Source organism: Schistocerca serialis, chromosome 6 (genome assembly GCF_023864345.2).
Source record: "Schistocerca serialis cubense isolate TAMUIC-IGC-003099 chromosome 6, iqSchSeri2.2, whole genome shotgun sequence".
NCBI lineage: Eukaryota > Metazoa > Arthropoda > Insecta > Orthoptera > Acrididae > Schistocerca > Schistocerca serialis.
This window is the reverse complement of record NC_064643.1, coordinates 279,586,135-279,606,217: the sequence shown is the minus strand read 5'-3', so window position 1 is coordinate 279,606,217 and position 20,083 is coordinate 279,586,135.

The following is a 20,083-nucleotide window of genomic DNA, read 5'->3' as shown; positions in this document are numbered from 1 at the left end:
TATTAGGGAGGGCATTGCTGTAGGGTGGACCTTGCAGCTATGTTACTTACACTACTGTAGTGGTGGAATGGCTAACACATCTCCACACCAAGTAGGAGACCCGATTTGAGGTCCGAACCATGGCACAAATTTTAATTCATTTCATCAGCCTCTATCATTATAATCGCACATTGTTTAAACATCCTCATTAGTTGCACAGCATGTAACTTACACTACTGTAAGTGTCCATCATGTCTACGATCATTCATTCGCTATGCTGTTCATAATAGCTCACATACATTCCTATTTCCTTATTAATTATTCGACCTGCTCCTTCTTATTCCAGTTTGATTTTATATTTATAACCGGTACTGACGTACCCAAATTACCTGTTCTTCGCGTCACCACATGTCACTAATTCCCACAGTATCTAGTTTCTTCAAGTAACCTAACCGATTAAGGGATCTAACACTGAGTTTCCTTTAATTTACGTCAATGGTCACAAACTTTTTGTAAACAGATTACCGGTTTCGGTCTATAATGACCATCATCAGCTCTAAGCCAAAAACGGGAAAAGAAACATAAATACACTCGCAAATTGTCTACAGCTTTTCATTATGATTAATTTATTGTTTTTAAGCTGTAGACAATGTGAGTGTATTTATGTTTTTTTTTCATTTTTGCTGCAGATCTGATGATGGTCATTATAGACCAAAACCGGTAATCTCTTAACAAAACATTTGTGACCATAGACGTAAATTAAAGGAAACTTATTGTATATACGGGTCACTGTTTTATCCGTGACAATGTCGCTGCTTGTGGATCTGACATTGCATGTCCAGATAACAACATCCTTTCCTTGCTTTCATTCCAATTTCCGGGAGGATGGCATCGTCCTTAAGTGGTGTGCAAGAACACCTCTTTGACAAATATAACGGCAATAGGTTCCCACTGCGTTCAACTATTCGCAGTACAAATATATCAAGGGCATGTTGTGTAATGTCACAAACCCAAATTAGTGAATCATCTGGATATTGCCCCTGCAACAACTATAAATACTGCTGTCCAGCTTCAGAAATCATCTGAGAGGCATTCATGCCTCATGAGTTACCCAGGTTACCGAGAATGAACTAACCAAAATATGTTAAAGAAGTTTCAGTGTGAAAGTTCAATACGTTACCATCATCAGCGGGTCAATCCCGCACCAGTTCAGCTACATATATTTTTCGTTATCTGGAGCCGTAATACTTTATTGTCCAACATACATCATGCATCATGAAAACGTAACAATATTATAAAATGTTATAGCGATTTTATTCTCATACACAAATTCGCTAACACGAGGGTGATCTACACTGAACAGTTTACAAATGTAACCATATTTTTTATCCTTTGAAATATAGTTCTTCAGGGAGGTTTATTTATGGTTCATGCGTGCCGTTGCAGACAGGTGGCTTTGCTGTAGCGCTAGTGCAATATTTCTTCCAGGTCCCTGTTATCCATGACATAATTATTGTATAACGAACTTCAATATGCAGTATCAGCTGCAAAAAGCAAAAATACACTGACATTTTAAATAAATACTATGGTTTTCGTTGATATTAGCCACATTTGTATTCTGACTGAGTATATCAAGTGCGGCAATACAGCATAGTTCTCATGCACACAAAGAAAAAAGAAGTTACGTGAACTAATCAAAGATGGATAACAGACAGCTTGTGGCTAACCTGTATGAAAAACATAGATGGTAAGTGTTGTAGACAGAATGAAAGGTGGCTAGGATGCTTGAGATAATGAAATAGGTACATATTTTCTTAAATCCTTACGTAAGTCAAAATCTATGATAATAGGATCGCTCTTAAGGTAATTTTATAATTTCTCATTATTGAAGAGCAGGTAATAGTTATAAATAAAGATCAACTACGAACAACGTACCTACACTTCAATAACTAATAGAGGAGAACTGGATCTATGAACCTACATACCATTTAGTAATCTAAAGAGAAATAAACTTCTGACGTTAACAGAAACATCGGAATAATTAAATACTATAAGATCTGACACTATAATACGCTGAAAATCTGCCACAGTTGAATTCTCTAAGTAGAATTTGCTTATAAAGTGACAAGTGGACGAAATGCACGCTGTAAAAAGAACAGATTGACAGACATTTTGTAGGAAAAAACGTACAAGTGTAATCCATGAACTGTAGATGGCTAAAAAGAAAAAAGTCTTAAATGGTGGCGTAAGGTACATTTTTGTGATATACAGCATATCAAAGTTTATTGCCGTTTCATTCGTATAAGGATAAGCTACTGCCTGTACGTCTCATTGGGATCTGTTCTTTAATCTTCACGGACGCTAGTGAACCTGTGACTAAGAAAGTGGATAATTTTGGGGACTCCACTTTCGATAGGTATTAAGTATCTTTCTTAGTATAACCGTACAGCTCATATTTTATAAAAAAAATTTGCAGGCATTCTTCCATGGCTTAACTGTCTACTATTCCTGATTTCCTTCGTTGTAAGAGATCCGGTCAACCTACTATTCCTTATGTGAAGTGTATGCATGTAATCAAGGAGATAACAATTATTTGCACCTACGTCATAACCTTAAAGAAATTAAATACTGCAGTTAAGAATCGGAAAACTAATTCAACTGAAAATCTAAGTACTTACAGGCTATAACCTCACGGAAATGTAGCCATAAACGACTGCGGTATGGGGCTTTACAAAGGACGTGTGCTCTGAAAGTATGTGTCGTTAATCGGATTTTATCCGGATTGGGAAGCTGGAACGCTTCGTAGAATTTTGTCGGAGTCGTCTTAAGTGACAGCACCGGAACTCACGTCATTAAACTTTCGTTGAGTTGCGAGTTGATTACGCAATTTCGTCTGCTTAATTACCTCATGACACGGGCGTCATTATGGACCAGCATCGTTATACGAAATTTTAATACAGCTCATCTCTCATTTCTCGGGAACTAATGGAATATTTAATTATCCATTTGTGACAAGCGCTGCCTGCCATGTTTAAGTCAGTCTCTAATTAGTATGTTTCATTAGCTTTTTTACGTCTTTCGTCACATGTTTTTGTTTTAATAACAAAATGCCTGTCTTTTATATGTGTTGAAATTTTAGAGAAATTTATTTTACTCTATCTCCAAAGCACAGTTCCAGTAGTCCAGTGAGTTGTTATTTCATACGTCTGACTTACAGGTAATTAGTAGTATTAACAGATAACTTGGAGCGTATTACAAATCACGTCACGTCATTGATAATGACACCAATGTTAGTAAAATCAGAATTTGAGAACAAGACCCTCATGTTCAATGAATCAAGTGGTGACACCAGGACATAACAAATGATCGTTTACATTGCTAGTAAATAACGGCTTAATTTACGAAGTATTGCTGCGTCGAGCCTTTACCGTATTGTAGATTTATTAATCGCTTACAAACCTTTTCGCTCTGTGCAGTCAAGCACACTAACTAAGGTGTAATAAGATAATATAGTACAATTGATAGTGACATCTGCTGGCCACGTAAAATAAGCCCAGTAATTACCCTGCAGTTGATCTATTAAAAAGAACTTCATAGACTTCAAGCAATCCCTAAATTCAACGAACTATTTGGAATTTAACATTATGGTATTATTTATGCTGATGTGCTACAGTAAAACGAAGAAAGAGAAACGGAGACAGAGAGAGAGAGAGAGAGAGAGAGAGAGAGAGAGAGAGAGAGAGAGAGAGAGACAGAGAGAGAGAAAGAGAGAGAGAGAGAAATTGAATAATGAAAGAATGTAGAGATGATGTGTGAACTACAAATATTTCACCTGAATAACAAAGAGTACCATGCAAGTCTGTGCAAAAAGCCGATAAGACAATGAATAATCCGAGAAAGCGAAACGAATGAGTTAATTAAATGACGGAAGAAATGGATGGTTTGAACGAAACAAATAACAGCAGTACAAACTATTATCAGTTTAATCGTTAAAATGGTGTTAGTATTGATGAATAACAAACATACCTATTTTTAAACAGATTAAAACGATACAGCCACATAAACAAAAGACATTTCAAGAAATTACGTAAGGCCAGAGAGAAAGACAGAGCAGTTACACATAAATCAGTGTATTAACTGCGTCACCACCTTCTAAACAAGAGGTTCTGCAAACTAGACAAAAAATCTGAAAATCCGAGAACATTAGTTCCCAAAAATATGTATTTCGGATTGTTGAGGAAATAAGTAAAGAGAAGACTGGAAAAGATGGATGAGATTCCCCAGACGCTACTATCAAACACAGAGGCCTGTCGATTTATCGTTGCTTTCCTTCCATTCAACGCATCATTGCTCGGCAATGTTAGAGACGCATTTCAATCATCACATTGCTCTGTTGACTACTGGTGTTAACTTTCGACGCTGTGAGTAGTCTAGATTGAACACCAGCTGCAGTCAGGAGAGTGAGGTAGTTTGTTTGCAGTTTCTGAAAAGCGAGACCTGAAACGTTGTCACCTGTGTGACAGTTATATTAAATAACTATAAAACTGCACTGCTGGAGACTCGAAATTTATGTTTCCTTCCTGTTTTTTCCTTGGCTCATCATTATTTGAGCTTGTTTGACGCGGCCCGCAACCATATCCTCTCTTGTTCATATCAGAGTCGCATGCACACCCTATGTCCCACTAGGTCATCCATCATTTCTTGAATGTATTATCCCTGCCTTCATCTACAGTTTTCACCCTCTACAGCTCCCTCTAATCTCAAGGAAGTTGTTCACTGATGCATTAACACTGTCCTATCATCCTCTACCTTTCTGCTGTCACTATTTTCCGTATAATCCTTTCTTCGCCGATTCTTCTGAGAACCCCTTTTATCCATACTATCCACTTAACTATCAACTTCTTCTATAGCATAACATCCCGACACTTTGATTCTCGTCCTTTCTGTGTTTCCCGCAGTCCATCATCGAAGATCATAAAATGGTGTGCTCTAAACGCACGTTCCCATCAATTTCACCCTCAGATAAAGGCAGATGTTTGCTACCAGCAGGCTTCTCTTGACGGGGAATGCTCTCTCTTTGCTAATCTGCTTTTGATGTCCTCCTTGCTTCGCCTGTTATGTGCAATTTTTCTTCCAAAGAGGTACAATTCCTTCGTTTTATCTACTTTGTGCTCCTCAATTTTGATGTTAAGATTATTGTTAATCTCACTTCTGTCAATCGTAATTACTTCCATCTCTCTTCGGTTTATTCTCAATCCCTGTTCAGTGTTCATTGGACTGTCTATTCACTTCAAAACGTTTTGTGTTTCTTCTAAACTTTCACTGAGGACACCACAGTTATCAGCGAATTTTATCGCCAATGTCCTTTGACCCGAATTTTGTGCCGTAAGGCACTTCCAGCAAGTTTTCCTTTCGCCTTGGACCGCGGTGCGCTATAGTGTTAATTTAAAAGACCTGCTGCTGGAAACGGTTGCGCACCCAGGTTCGTCGTTGAGTACACCATCGCTCCTTTCTCTGATGCTGCGTCAAGGGTAACCGCAGCCATGGTCTCCGAGCTGATGGTCCATGCTGCTGCAAACGTTGTCGAACTGTTCGTGCAGATGGCTGTTGTCTTGCAAACGTCCCCATGTGTTGACTGAGGGATCGAGACGTGGCTGCACGATCCATTAGAGCCATGCGGATAAGATGCCTGTCATCTCGACTGCAAACGATACGAGGCGTTGGGATCCAGCACGGCGTTCCGTATTACCCTCCTGAACCCACCGATTCCATATTCTGATAACAGTCATTGGATCTCGACCAACGCGAGCAGCAATGTCGCGATACGATAAACCGCAATCGCGATGGGTTGCAATCGGACCTTTGTCAAAGTCGGAAACGTGATGGTACGCGTTTCTCCTCCTTACAAGAGGCATCACAATAACGTTTCGCCAGGCAACGCCGGTCAACTGGTGTTTGTGTATGAGAAATCGGTTGGAAACTTTCCTCATGTCAGCATGTTGTAGATGTCGCCACCAGCGCCAACCTTGTGTGAATGCTCTTAAAAGCTAATCATTTGCGTATCACAGCATCTTCTTCCTGTCTGTTAAATTTCGCGTATGTAATACATAATCTTCGTGGTGTAGCAATTTTAATGGCCAGTAGTGTAGATTACACATCAGCGTGTATGTTGTTGACCAGTGTCACATATCTGAGTACGTTGTGCAACCTTAAGGCTTGCAGAGTGGTGATTGATGTGTGGCTCAAAACGGTCCAAATGGCTCTAAGCAGTACTGGACTTAACATCTGAGGTCATCAGTCCCCTAGAACATAGAACTACTCAAATCTTACTAACGTAAGGACATGATACACATTCATGCCCGAGGCAGGATTCGAACCTGCGACCGTAGCAGCAGCGCGGTTCCGAACTGAAACGACTAGAACCGCTCGGCCACAGCGGCCGGCGAAGTGTGGCTTAAATGCACTAGTTGTCTGCTTGTTCTGATTCCTGATTTAGGAGCTGCAATAAGAGATCGTTATAAGTATTGCGAATGAGATAAACACCAGCCTTCCACTCAAGTATTACTCGGCGAACCTAACAGGGGTTTCAGTTTTCATCCCATATTTCAACCTCTCTTTTAGTTCCGTCATCGTTTCTTCGATGTATGGACTGGACCCTATCACCCTGTCTTAAACATTTTTAATAAGAGAACTTCATACTTGGTCCTCCACTCTTATCGTACTTTCTTAAGTTTTGTACAAATGTATATTAAGTCTTTCCCTGCAACTTACTCTTGTCTTAATAGGAAACAGGAACTTCTTCCACTATTTTGCATTGGCGAATGCTCTTTTCCGGGTCGAGAATTACTATAAACTTGTGTCTCTTTATGCGACAATCAAGACAGAATGCGTATGATAAGAGTGTAGTAAATTTACTGCGTCATTGTCATCCAACAAGAGATGTCGCCCCATCTCTGACCACACCATCGACAGGAACTCAGGCCACAATCTTCCTTCCCGTTTCCGATTTCACGAGAAAACGTTTGTCAAGTGGACTGCAGTACATTTAGACTCCGAACCGGAAAACGAGGAAACGCAGTAGTGCTTGCGGCATTTCCCTTTGTTTAAATTGTGATATACCCTTACTCATGTAGCCATCCGCAGAGCTGCATATAATTATAACATACTGTTTTTACCAAGAAAAAATACTATCATGTAAATTACCGTTGGAACTGTAAATATCAGTCCATAATGATCACAATTATACTTGAGGCCATTTCTGACACGAATACATGTAAGCATCTGTAAAACGTACATCATTCTCCAGTTCATCGTTACCAACAATTGATCTTACGTAAGTACGAATGTCGGCATTAAAGCATAGTTTCAGTATACGCTGACTGATGTTCTGCCCAAGGGGAAACCCGTAACATGTGATATAATGAAAAGTGGATTCGACCATGTACTTCAGAGGATGTACATGTAGACGTCCTTCTAAAATTCTCATTCTACAAATCGATCGCGGCTGGACTATGAGTGCACAGTGTACGGGTTAGCGAGGCCATCGTGCCTGAAGGTCGTAGACGCTGTTCATCATAAGAGGATCAGGTTGGTCGCAGGTGCTTAAGCACCAGCGCCATACCTAGTGTTTGTATTGAGGTTGACGAACCACTATATACCATCCAGCGACAGCTTCTCATGGTGCGTCAGGTGTGGCAGTTGTTCGCTACTCTCACTTCCCCGGCAGGTCATACCGTCGCTCGTCCCGCTATGGAGGGCATCTTTGCCACTTGTCCGCGGGGAAAGAGGCCGTTTGGGATCCGTGTGAACCGTGTGCTGGAGCCCCTTCGTATGGGTCACGTACAATCTCATATCCGGGGTTTTAAACGACTGCCATACTGTTTAATGTAGAGGTATGGAGTGATTTTAGATTCAGTGCAGTACAGGGGTGATTGCACTGCTGCTTCTGTCTTTAATACTATATATTGCAACATTTTAAATAAGCACCACAGCTATATAGCTGTATTCACGGGCGGGTAAAAGTAGGCGAAATCCGTTAGTTGCCCTGTTTTTTTCATAGAACGTGCCCTCTAGATTCGGTTACCTCCAGAGTTCATTGTATTCGATGCTGAACTTTCCGTAAACTTGAGGGCGTTACAGCAGATGTGATGTGCGGTGCCGCTAAATTACTCGTCTGTTCCGAACCCCTGAGTGCCCTTCAGTCTCTGAAACTCATAAATCCAACTGATAAAGTAGTTCTGGATATTTAAGATTCCCTCCAACTACACAGGCTGGGGATGGAGGTGTCCTTTTTCTGACAGCCAGGGAACATGGATATTGCCGGGAAAAAAGGGCAGATGTAACAGCCAAGGAGGCGTGTTGTTATCCTCTGCTAGCTGTGTGCCATTCCCCTGTATGTTCTCGTCTCGCTGTGGAGGTACAGAGTCATGCATCGGATGAGTGGCTGGTAGGGACGGACAATAAGCTTCGACTAGTAAAGTCTATATCGCGGTCGTGCGTGCCTCCTTGCAGCCACGCATATGGGACAAGGTTTTTCGTACTCGTATTCTCATAGGCTCCAGTCCTATGATGACACGTGGTTCCGGAGAGAGGACTGCTTTAGTTTCCAACCACAGGGAAGAAGCAGATCTGCCGACAGATCTTCCCTCTGTGTAAAGCAACGTCCCACCTGCTTAAGATTTTGTGGTATGCCCAACATGATTCCTAAAATTTTAGAGAGATGTTTTGAGTGTGTTAACGGGATGACTGGTTCATCCATGTTTCTTATATGAGGTCAGCCAGTCACATTTCCCTGTGTCCTTCTTTTCGGTCTTCTGCGGATTTAATTCTGTTTTAATCCCAGGTGTAGCATCTTTCAGCCTCCTCCGTTGTCTTAAGGCGTTGAGATAGAATGTGTGGGTCAACGTGAGTGAGGTGAGAGTTTGTGTATGACGGTCGTTTTCAAATTTGTCTCTTTCAGAATGTGTAACGGTGCTGATAACCTCACCGTTGTGCGCCAATAAGCTCCAGGCTTCTACAAATCTGTGCACGCTGGGCGGAAAGCATACAGCTTCTCGCAGCAGGAACCTTAGAGAAGGTGGTATGGTTTGCTAACGCCAGAAATTTGCCGTAGGTAGTTACGTTCTGCCTTCCGTAAAAGTGTGCTGCAGTCTTCAAACATACTAACACAGTTTTTGCATCTTACAAAATACAATCTGCCAAAATTTGGTTTTCCATCAGTCTCATGACCTAGATAGTGACGCTTTATTCATAGTTTACAAGATGAACATTAATAGGAGTAAAACAAGGCAATGGAATGTAATGGAACCAAATCGATCAGTGCCGAGAGATGTAATCAGTTTACAAAATAAGGCACTACAAGTGGTAGCTAATCTTTTTTTTTATTTGGCCAACAAAATAACTGACTATGGCCTAAGTAGAGAGGATATGTTGTGGAGACTGGCAATAGCAAGGAAAGCACATCTGAGAAAAAGGAATTTGTTAACACCTGATGTACATTTAAGTGTTACGAATTGTTTTCTGAAGATATTTATCGGGAGTGTAGCACTGGAACTGAATCATTGACCATGAACCGATCAGAAATAGGAGAATAGACTTTTTTGATCTACTTCTACATCTACATAGACACCTGGCAAGGGTGGCGGAGGGTACACTGTATCACTACTAGTCATTCCATTTTCTGTTCCACTTGCAAACAGAGTGAGAAGAAAACGAATATTTATACCCCTCCTTATGAGCCCTAGTTTCTGGTCTGGTATCTTCGCAGTCCTTAGGCACAATGTATACTGGAGGCAGTAGAATCGTTCTGCAGTCAGCTTCAAACGTCGGTTCTCTAAAATTTTTCAATAGGAGTCCTCGATAGAAAATCACCTTCCCTCCAGGGAATCTCATTCAAGTTCCCGAAGCACCACCATATCACTTGCATGTTGTTCGAACCTACCGGGAACAGCTCTAGCAGCCAGCACCTGAATTGGTTCGATGTATTTCTTTAATCTTACCTGATACGGACTCCAAACACTCAATAATAGGACGCACCAGCGTCATATGTGCGTTATTCTTTACAAATGAACCACACTTATCTAAAATTCTCCCGATAACCCTAAGTTGACCATTTACCACCCATACCAGAATATCCAAATGCTGGTTCCATTTCAAATATCTCTGCAACCTTACGCCAAGATATTTAAACGACTTTACTGTGTCTAGCAGGACACTACTGACGCTGCATCCCAACGTGACGTGTTTGTTTCTCCTACTCATTCGCATGAACCTATATTTTTCTACATTTAGAGATAGCTGCCATTCATCACACCAACTAGAAATGTTTGCTAAGTCATCCAGTGTCCTGCTACAGTAAGTCAGCTTCCACACCTTACCGTACACCATGGCGTCATCAGCAAACAACCGCTGATTTTTGTCAAAAATGTCCGCCAAATCAATTGTCTATAGTGAACAAAAGCGGTCCTATCACCCTGCCCTGCGGCACTCCAGACTAAACCCTTGCCTCTCATGAACACGGGCTGTCCAGGAAAACTTACTGGGTTCAATGAGTTAAGAGATCTTCGAGCTTCTCACATATCTGTCAACCTATTCCTTCTCTAACAGCCTGCAGTGCGGCACCATGTCAGCTGCTTTCCTCATATCTAGAAATATGGAATCTGCTTGTTGCCCTTCACCCATAGTTCGCAGTGTAACATGTGAGAAAAGGGCAAGATGAGTTTCGTGAATTTCGCATGAATGTTGCTTTCCAAAATCGTTCTGACGCAAGCTCAAATGGTTCAAATGTCTCTGAGCACTATGGGACTAAACTTCTGAGATCATCAGTCCCCTAGAACTCAGAACTACTGAAACCTAACTAACCTAAAGACATCACACACATCCATTCCCGAGGCTGAATTCGAACCTGCGTCCGTACCGGTCGTGCGGTTCCAGACTGTAGCGCCTAGAACCGCTCAGCCACTCCGGCCGGCTCTGACGCAAGTACATAAGGTTTTCGATCTCCAGAAAATTTATTGTGTTCGACCCGAGACTACGTTCAAGGATTCTGCAGCCCTCCAATGTCAGGAATATTGGTGTAATACTTTAAGGGTCCGTTCATTTGTCCTTTTTATACACAGCAGTCATCTACGCTGTTTTCCAGTCGCTCTGGATATTGCACTAGGCAAGAGATTCACTACAAATGGAAGGTAACCGATGAATAGATTCTGAATCGAATTTAGGAGGTGTGAGTACAGTAAGCAGGTTCAAAGGATAGCTGTGCAGAGATGAAGGGACTAGCACTGTAAAGACTAACGTGCAGAATTTAATCAAACCTGAGCCCAGACTGAAGACCACAAGAAACGTAACAACACCAGGATGTCAGCCATCAATAGGTTTTGCTTCATGTCTGCCACCGAAAACTGCTACGTACCGCTACAATGTAGTTGAAAGTAAAAGTGATTTCTCAGTGAAGCCATATATATCCAGTCGTGAACGATGGGACAAATACAGTTAGTGCATATTGTCATGTTCATAAACATATCACGAGCCTTTAAGTCTTACAGGGAACCCCTTTGACTGTGAGAACACAAGTTCAGTCTTTCATAAGACTCATTTGAAAGTGGTGTGTTAACGGTTATGACAGGAAAAACATTAGCTCCTAATGACTCACCGTGTGTATCAGGAGGATGACAAATGAGTGTCTCGGAAGTGTAGAGACCATTCTTCTATGGGACGTATTTATTACACTTCACAAAATGAACGTATGTATTACAATTCACAGAACATCATCGACATTCAACAAATGTCCAAAACAAACCAATAACTTGCACCATGAACAGCAGATGAAAGATACCGCGTCTCGGTGATCACAGCCGGTCGTTGTGGCCGAGTGGTTCTACGCGCTTCAGTCCGGAACTGCGCTGCTGCTACGCTCGCAGCTTCCAATCCTGCCTCGGGCATGCATGTGTGTGATGTACGTAGGTTAGTTACATGTAAGTAGAAGTTCTAGGGGATGTCCCATAGTGCTCAGAGCCATTTTTCATTGATCACAAAGGTCCGAACAATCAAGATCGAAGGCGAACTCCTTGGGAGTTAAAAACCGTGTAGGACGTAAGCTAGGTAACCACCCTCAGAGAAGCGTGTAGAATCACATAGGTATAACGGCATGACGAGAATTGATGGAATGTGATGTTACGTAACCGAATGCGAAACAGTTTTTCCTGAATCTTATCGTGAAAATGGATATCCTTTAAGGTGCAGCTGCAGAGAGGGCAATGATATGTTTTATAGAGAATGGAGAAGTGGAGACTGAGGAAATGTATGATGGGATAAAAGAAATCATTCAGTTGGTTAAGGGTGCCGAAAATTTTATAGTCATGGGGGACTGGAATTCGACAGTAGGAAAAGGAAGAGAAGGAAAAGTAGTAGGTGAATATGAAATTGGGTAAGGAATTAAAGAGCAAGCCGCCTGGTAGAATTTTGCGCAGGGCGCAACTTAGTCATAGCTAACGCTTCGTTTAAGAATCATGAAAGAAGGTTATATACGTCGAAGAGGCTTGGAGGCACTGGGAGGTTTCAGATAGATTATATAGTGGTGAGACAGAGATTTAGCAACCAGGTTTTAAAATGTAAGACATTTACAGAGGCAGATGTGGACTGTGACCAGAATCTGTTGGTTATGAACTGTAGATTAAAACTGAGGAAACTGCCAAAAGGTAGGAATTAAAGGAGATGGTACCTGGATAAACTGAAAGAACGAGAGGTAGTGGAGTGCTTCAGAGTGAGCATTAGGGAACGATTGACAAGAACAGGGGGAAGAAATACTGTAGAAGAAGAATGTGTAGCTCTGAGAGACGAAATAGTGAAGGCAGCAGAGCATCAAGTAGATAAAAAGACGAGAGCTAGTAGAAATCCTTGGGTAACAGAAGGGATGCTGAATTTAATTGATGAAAGAAGAAAATATAAAAATGCAGTAAACTCAGCGGATAAAAATAAATACAAATGTCTCAAAAATGAGGAAGTGCAAAATGGCTGTGCAGAGATGGATAGTGGACAAATGTAACGATGTAGTGACACATATCCCAAGGGGTAAGATAGATGCTGCCTGCAGGAAAATTAAAGAGACCTTTGCATATCAAGAGCTCAGATGGAAAACCAGGCCTAAGCAAAGAATGGAAAGCAGAAAGGTGGAAGGAGTATATAGAGTTAATTATCTTGTGGTGTTGCAGTTCTTCTTATTTCCCGTGCTTGCTAGGAAAATACGACGAGGAATTCTGCCCTATGCAAGAAACTTTTTCAGCTTCGTATATAGAGGGTCTACACAAGGGCAACGTACCGCGTCATATTGTATAAAACTACTGTTGGAGAAAGCCAACGTTTCGGTCACGGTTGCAGCGGCCTTCTTCTGGTTTTCTCCAGCAGTAGTTCTGTACAAATGACGAGTTACCATACTCAGAAATCTTTAATGTCGACTGATACTGCCCGCGGAAGCTTACGCCATTATGAGGGCGATGTACTTGAGGACAATATTATGGAAATGGAAAAGGACGTAGATGAAAATGCATTGGGGGATATGATACAGCGTGAAGAATTTGACAGAGCACTGAAAGACCTAAGTCGAAACAAGGCTCCGGTAGTAGACAACATTCGATTAGAACTACTGATAGCCTTGGGAGAGCTAGCCATGACAAAACCTTACCATCTGATGAGCGAGTTGTATGAGACAGGCGAAATGCCCTCAGACTCAAAGAAGAATGTAGTAATACCAATCCCAAAGAAAGCAGGTGTTGACAGGTGTGAAAATTACCGAACTATCATTTATGGCTGCAAAATACTAACATGAATTCTTTACAGACAAATGGAGAAACTGATAGAAGCCGACCTGGGGGAAAATCAGTTTCGATTCCGTAGAAATTCTGGAACACACGAGGCAATACTGACCGTACTTCTAATCTTAGAAGATAGATTAAGGAAAGGCAAACCTACGTATCTAGCATTTGTAGACTTAGAGAAAGCTTTCGACTATGTTGACTGTAATACTCTCTTTCAGGTTCTGAAGGTGACAGGGGTAAAATACAGGGAGCGAAAGACTATTTACAGTTCGTACAGAAACCAGATGGCAGTTATGGCTGGGAATGGAGTGAGACAGAGTTGTAGCGTATCATCGATGTTATTCTATCTGTGTATTGAGCAAGCAGTAAAGGAAACAAAGATGAATTGGGAGTGGGAATTAAAATCCATGAAGTAGAAATAAAAACTCTGAGGTTTTCCGATGACATTGTAATTCTGTCAGAGACAGCAAGGGACTTGGAAGTTGAGTTGAACAGAATGGACAGTGTCTTGAAAGGAGGATATAAGACGAACATCAACAAAAGCAAAAGGGAGGATAAATGAATGTAATCTAATTAAGTAAGATGATGCTGAGGAAACTAGATTAGGAGATGGGACACTTCAAGTAGCAGATGAGTTTTGCTATTTGGGCAGCTAAATAACTGATGATGGTTGAAGCAGAGAGGATACAAAATGTACACTGGCAATGGCAAGCAAAGCGTTTCTGAAAAAGAGAAATTTGCTAGTATTGAGTATAAATTTAAGTGTCAGGAAGGCTTTTCTGCAAGTATTTCTATGGAGTGTAGCCATGTATGGAAGTGAAACATGGACCATAAATAGTTTAGGTAAGAAGAGAATAGAAGCTTTCGAAATGTGATATTACAGAAGAATGCTGAAGATTAGATGGGTAGATCAAGTAACTAATGAGGAGGTACTGAATAGAACTGGGGAGAAGATGAATTCGTGGCGCAACTTGAGGAAGAGATCGGTTGGCAGAACACTTTGTGAGGCATAAGGTATGAATACACTAAGCAGATTCAGAAGGATGCAGGTTGCAGGAATTACTCGGAGATGAAGCAGCTTGCACAGGATAGAGTAGCATGGAGATCTGCATCAAACCAGTCTCTGGAGTGAAAACTACGACAACAAAAAACTGGTGGAATTTCTCACGGAATTGATGGTCACTGTACCATTTTTTGTCTGCTTTTCACTCGAATTTTTACGTCACACCTCAGTTTATGCAACCTGAAACAAATTACAAAGCGAAGTTTTGCGTGTAATATTACGGCTCTTTAAGCCAGAAGTGTCACACATCGTCTCCCTTGTGGGATTTGCAAGACTGGAATGTTATCGCAGACAGCAAACAATTTGAAATAGTACTTACATCATTAAGAAGAAATGTGAAAAAGCAAGGGTCTCTCAATAACAGTCTTATTACATTCATTTTCTGTCTCTATCTGATATCCATAATTGATACGTATATTAGAGAACGATAATCAAGTACTGAAATTAACATACAATAAAATCGAACTTTATCATTTAATTAGTTAATTAATGATGAATGTGTCATTGCTCAAGGCTCTATTTCCTTAAACTAGCCTTTCAAGCGTTTTATCACAACTGAATAAAATCAGATTTTGATAGTTTGATCACGACTATTTCAAACTCTAGTCTTAAAGGCTGTATTACATAAGTAAGTTCATTTACATTAATAAATCCTAGAAATAATATTTTACGTAATATTTTTTCTGGTGAAATTGTGCATGAGCAGTCCTATAATTGCAATGAAAAATTTAATATTAACACATGTACTTGTTTTGAGAAACTGTTGCGTCTGCACTGTGCCGCATTATCAGAGGATGACAAATTATTCTCTTTTTATAGGTGTTGTCTTTTTATAAAAACTCTATATTTAAACCAATTTTTAGGACGTCACACAAATACCTCTGATGTTCTTTTTCCAAAAAAATTTTCTACTTCTCATAGGCGTGGAGATGAATGAGTCCCTTACCTAACACAGCTGCTGGGGACTGGCGAAGATGTGCCAGCAGCAGCGACGTCTGGACGTGACTGTCATCCGTAGCTTGACATAACGACCCGTGCAGCTCGCTTCGATCGTTCGATTGTCGACTGTGCGTTGTGTGGCCATCTTTGCCCGTGTGTGCCTCTGCACTATGACAGTGGGACCTCCGTAATTTAAAGGTGAGTTCCCAGCATTAAGGGGTGTCGGGGAAAGGAGGTAGTCACGGGGCGCTGTGCTGTTAGCTGCAGGAACTGTGAGCTTGTTGGGGCAGGCAGGTGTTTTGGACTGCCAGCCGAGTTGTATGCGAAGGTGACTGAGCCACGTCCGCTGTTTTTGCCTGCCAGCCTTTGTCTCGGGAAGTAAGCTTATCAGGGATAAACTGAAACTTGGAATTGAGGCTATCGCCTGCCAGAGGCGAGCAGTCCGTCCTACTGTCGAAGACTTGGTGTGCCCTTTGAGACTCTCTTTTACGTTGTGGACTGTTAGTGCCTTGTTGTGGATATTCTGTCTGTACCTTGCCGCAATGAACTAAAACTTTGACCTTTTATATTAAGCTTGTGGTCGTTAATTTGGGTGCAGCTATTTTGTGATGGACCGCAAACCGTTCTACTAGAATAGGTCAAAGGTCGTGGCCAACTCAAAATTGTGCTATTCACGAGTAACTACGTGAGTTTAAATTAATACTCTGCTTGCTTAACTTATATTGCGGTACAGACCGTAACAACCGCCTTATTGTGGGCTATTTTTTAAGAGTTTTGCAGTTGAGAAATATTTCTTTGTTCAATGTATAAGCAGGTTTAAGTAAGCATATTCGTTGCTCTTACTGCCATTTCTTATATCGTGGGTTCATGGTTGTCAGTAAATTAGGACCTGAGTGTAAGTTTGGTGTTAAACTGAGCTTCTAGGGGTGAATTGTTTACCATTGCCTATTAGTTTTCTTTACAGGCTGAATTATTCTAATTGCTTATGAGCAGTAACAGTTTCCAGAAAATTCATACTAGCTGTAATTATAATTTTGGTGCTACTTGAAAAAAATATTTAAACCGCTTATTTAAGCACCTTCATTGCATGGCGTGTTGTGAAATGAGATGTTGAATTAATTTATTAATAGTTACGTCAGTTTTAATATGACTACTGACATATCTTAAAAGGCCTTATGTAGGATTTGACCTCGTCGGTAATGCCTGGCCGTTTTACTATCACATCCCTCTCTGGGATCCTCCTAGTGTTGTATTGCTTTGTGTGTTAGCTGGCTTCTAAATGGTAACCTAATATTACTACCAAATATAGAGTAATAAATTTACGTATCTCGGATCGCAAGCCTAGGTGTGACCCCAAAGCTATTGGCAACCACCTTAAGTTTTTTACAAAGTGTCCTTAGCTAAAGAGCGTTCTTTTGCCAGCTGGGGGACTGGAATATACAACTGCAGAACAGATCGTGTGTTTGACCCTGTGTAGAATTGCTTATTTTAAACTCTAACAAACAGTATTTACAATGCGTCACTCTGTACTCTCCTGAGGAGGACCCATGTGCCAGCTGGGGAAATCCCATGACATCATCAGTGGTAATTAATTGATCAATTAATTAATTTCATAATTAATTTGGAATCAGTTTGATATCAAAATTGGGCCGCATCCCGTCTTACCCCATTACTTACTTCTGCTCACTATCATCTTCACTTAACTCGATGTCATCACTTAACCTATTTAAATTTTATGGTGGCTCATTTGAAATACTGAAGTCAGATTCCGTGTCTCTGATACCATGCAAATGTACCACTTCAGTGTAGCAGGCTAAGACAGATCCTCACCTTCAACAAAGTCATTTAATGATACATATATGTGCAGTGTATATTCTGTCTCTGTCCTATCTCTTTCGCGTCCAGTTTTCTTTCCATTCCTTTCACCACAATTATTCAGTCATTTACTACAGGCTACTACAGACTCTACAGATTCATATGCATAATCTGTAACTTCATCATCTATGTCTTATCGTTCAGTCAGTTTGGAGGAGGGGAAGAAACAGTGAGGTCATTGGTCCCCTGCGTCTTGTAGCTTACCTTGTGTTATAAATTTATTAAAATCGGTGTGTGTTTACATTGTTATCGTCGCCTCCTGCTGTGTTTGTACATTGGTTACCTTATGATCAGCTTATCTTTGCTCTGCGTCTAATAGTCTGTATGACTGTAATACTACTTCCTTCATTAGAAATAGCTGAACATTTTTAACTTCGCCATTACACTTGCAATATTAAGGCTCTCCTATTTCTTGCACTACCTATTAATCACTACGGTAATCTGTTTCAGAAGCTTCGCGATTCTCATTCTATTCATCTAGCTTGTTTTTTACTGCTTGCACTAGAAGAATGTGGATTTAAATATTAACCATCAATCTTTAGGAACGTGTAGATTCTGGACCATTGTGTCACCCATATTACTTGACTTTTGTTTTTATTTAATATATATATATATATATATATATATATATATATATATATATATATATATATATATATATACACTACCGGCCATAAAAATTGCTACAGCACGAAGATGACATGCTACAGACTCGAAATTTAACCGACAGGAATTAGTTGCTGTGATATGCAAATGATTAGCTTTTCAGAGCATTCGCACAAGGTTGGTTCCGGTGGTGACGCCTACAACGTGCTGACTTGAGGAAAGTTTCCTCCCCATTTTTCATACACAAACAGCAGTTGACCGGCGTTGCCTGGTGAAACGTTGTTGTGATGCCTCGTGTAAGGAGGAGAAACGCGTACCATCACGTTTCCGACTTTGACAAAGATCCGATTGTAACCTATCGCGATTGCGGTTTATCGTATCGTGACATTGCTGCTCGCGTTGGTCGAGATCCAATGACTGTTAGCAGAATTTGGAATCGGTGGGTTCAGGAGGGTAATACGGAACGCCGTGCTGGATCCCAACGACCTCGTATCACTAGCAGTCGAGATGACAGGCATCTTATCCGCATGGCTGCAACGGATCGTGCAGCCACGTCTCGATTTCTCAGTCAACAGATGGGGACGTTTGCAAGACAACAACCATTTGCTCGAACAGTTCGACGCCGTTTCCAGCAGCACGGACTATCAGCCCGGAGACCATGGCTGCGGTTACCCTTGACGCTTCATCACTGACAGGAGCGTTTGCGAAGGTGTACTGAACGACGAACCTGGGTGCACGAATGGCAAAACGTCATTTTTTCGGATGAATCGAGGTTCTGTTTACAGCATCATGAAGGCCGCATCCGTGTTTGGCGACATCGCGGTGAACGCGCATTGGAAGCGTGTATTCGTCATCGCCGTACTGGCGTATCACCCGGCGTGATGTTATGGGGTGCCACTAGTTACACGTCTCGGTCACCTCTTGTACGCATTGACGACACTTTGAACAGTGGACGTTACATTTCAGATGTGTTGCGACCCGTGGCTCTACCTTTCATTCGATCCCTGCGAAACCCTACATTTCCACAGGATAATGCACGACCGCATGTTGCAGAACCTGTACGGGCTTTTTTGGATACAGAATTAACTGGGCCGTCACAATACGCCAGTCACTACTCTTGAAGAAATGTGGTACTGTGTTGAAGCTGCATGGGCAGCTGTACCTGTACACGCCACCCAAGCACTGTTAGACTCAATGGCCGGCGTATCAAGGCCGTTATTAGGGCCAGAGGTGGTTCTTCGGGAATCTGATTTCTCAGGAGCTATACACCCAAACTGCGTGAAAATGTAATCTCTCTCTCACACACACACCCACACGCACACACACACACCCACCCACCCACCCACACACACATATATATATATATGCCTCGAACGTGTCTCTGGACTGAAGACAACAATATCAATAACAACAATTTATACGGGGTGTTTCAGTAATGAATTTACAACTTCAGAAATTGATATAAATTAATTGAAAGAAGGTACAGAAACTGGTTCAAAATGGTTCAAATGGCTCTGAGCACTATGGGACCTAACTTCTGAGGTCATCAATCCCCTAGAACTTAGAAGTACTTAAACCTAACTAACCTAAGGACATCACTCACTCCCATGCCTGAGGCGGATTCGAACCTGCGGCCGTAGTGGTCGCGCGGTTCCCTACAGAAGCGCCTGGAACCGCTCGGCCACCCTGGCCGGCTACACAGCTGGGTTTACTGTTATTTTGTAGGGAAACACATAAAGTTATTTACTTTTAACTGAAGATGTTGTATGTGGTTTCGGTTAGTTATACTGCATGCATCCCATCAGAAGTC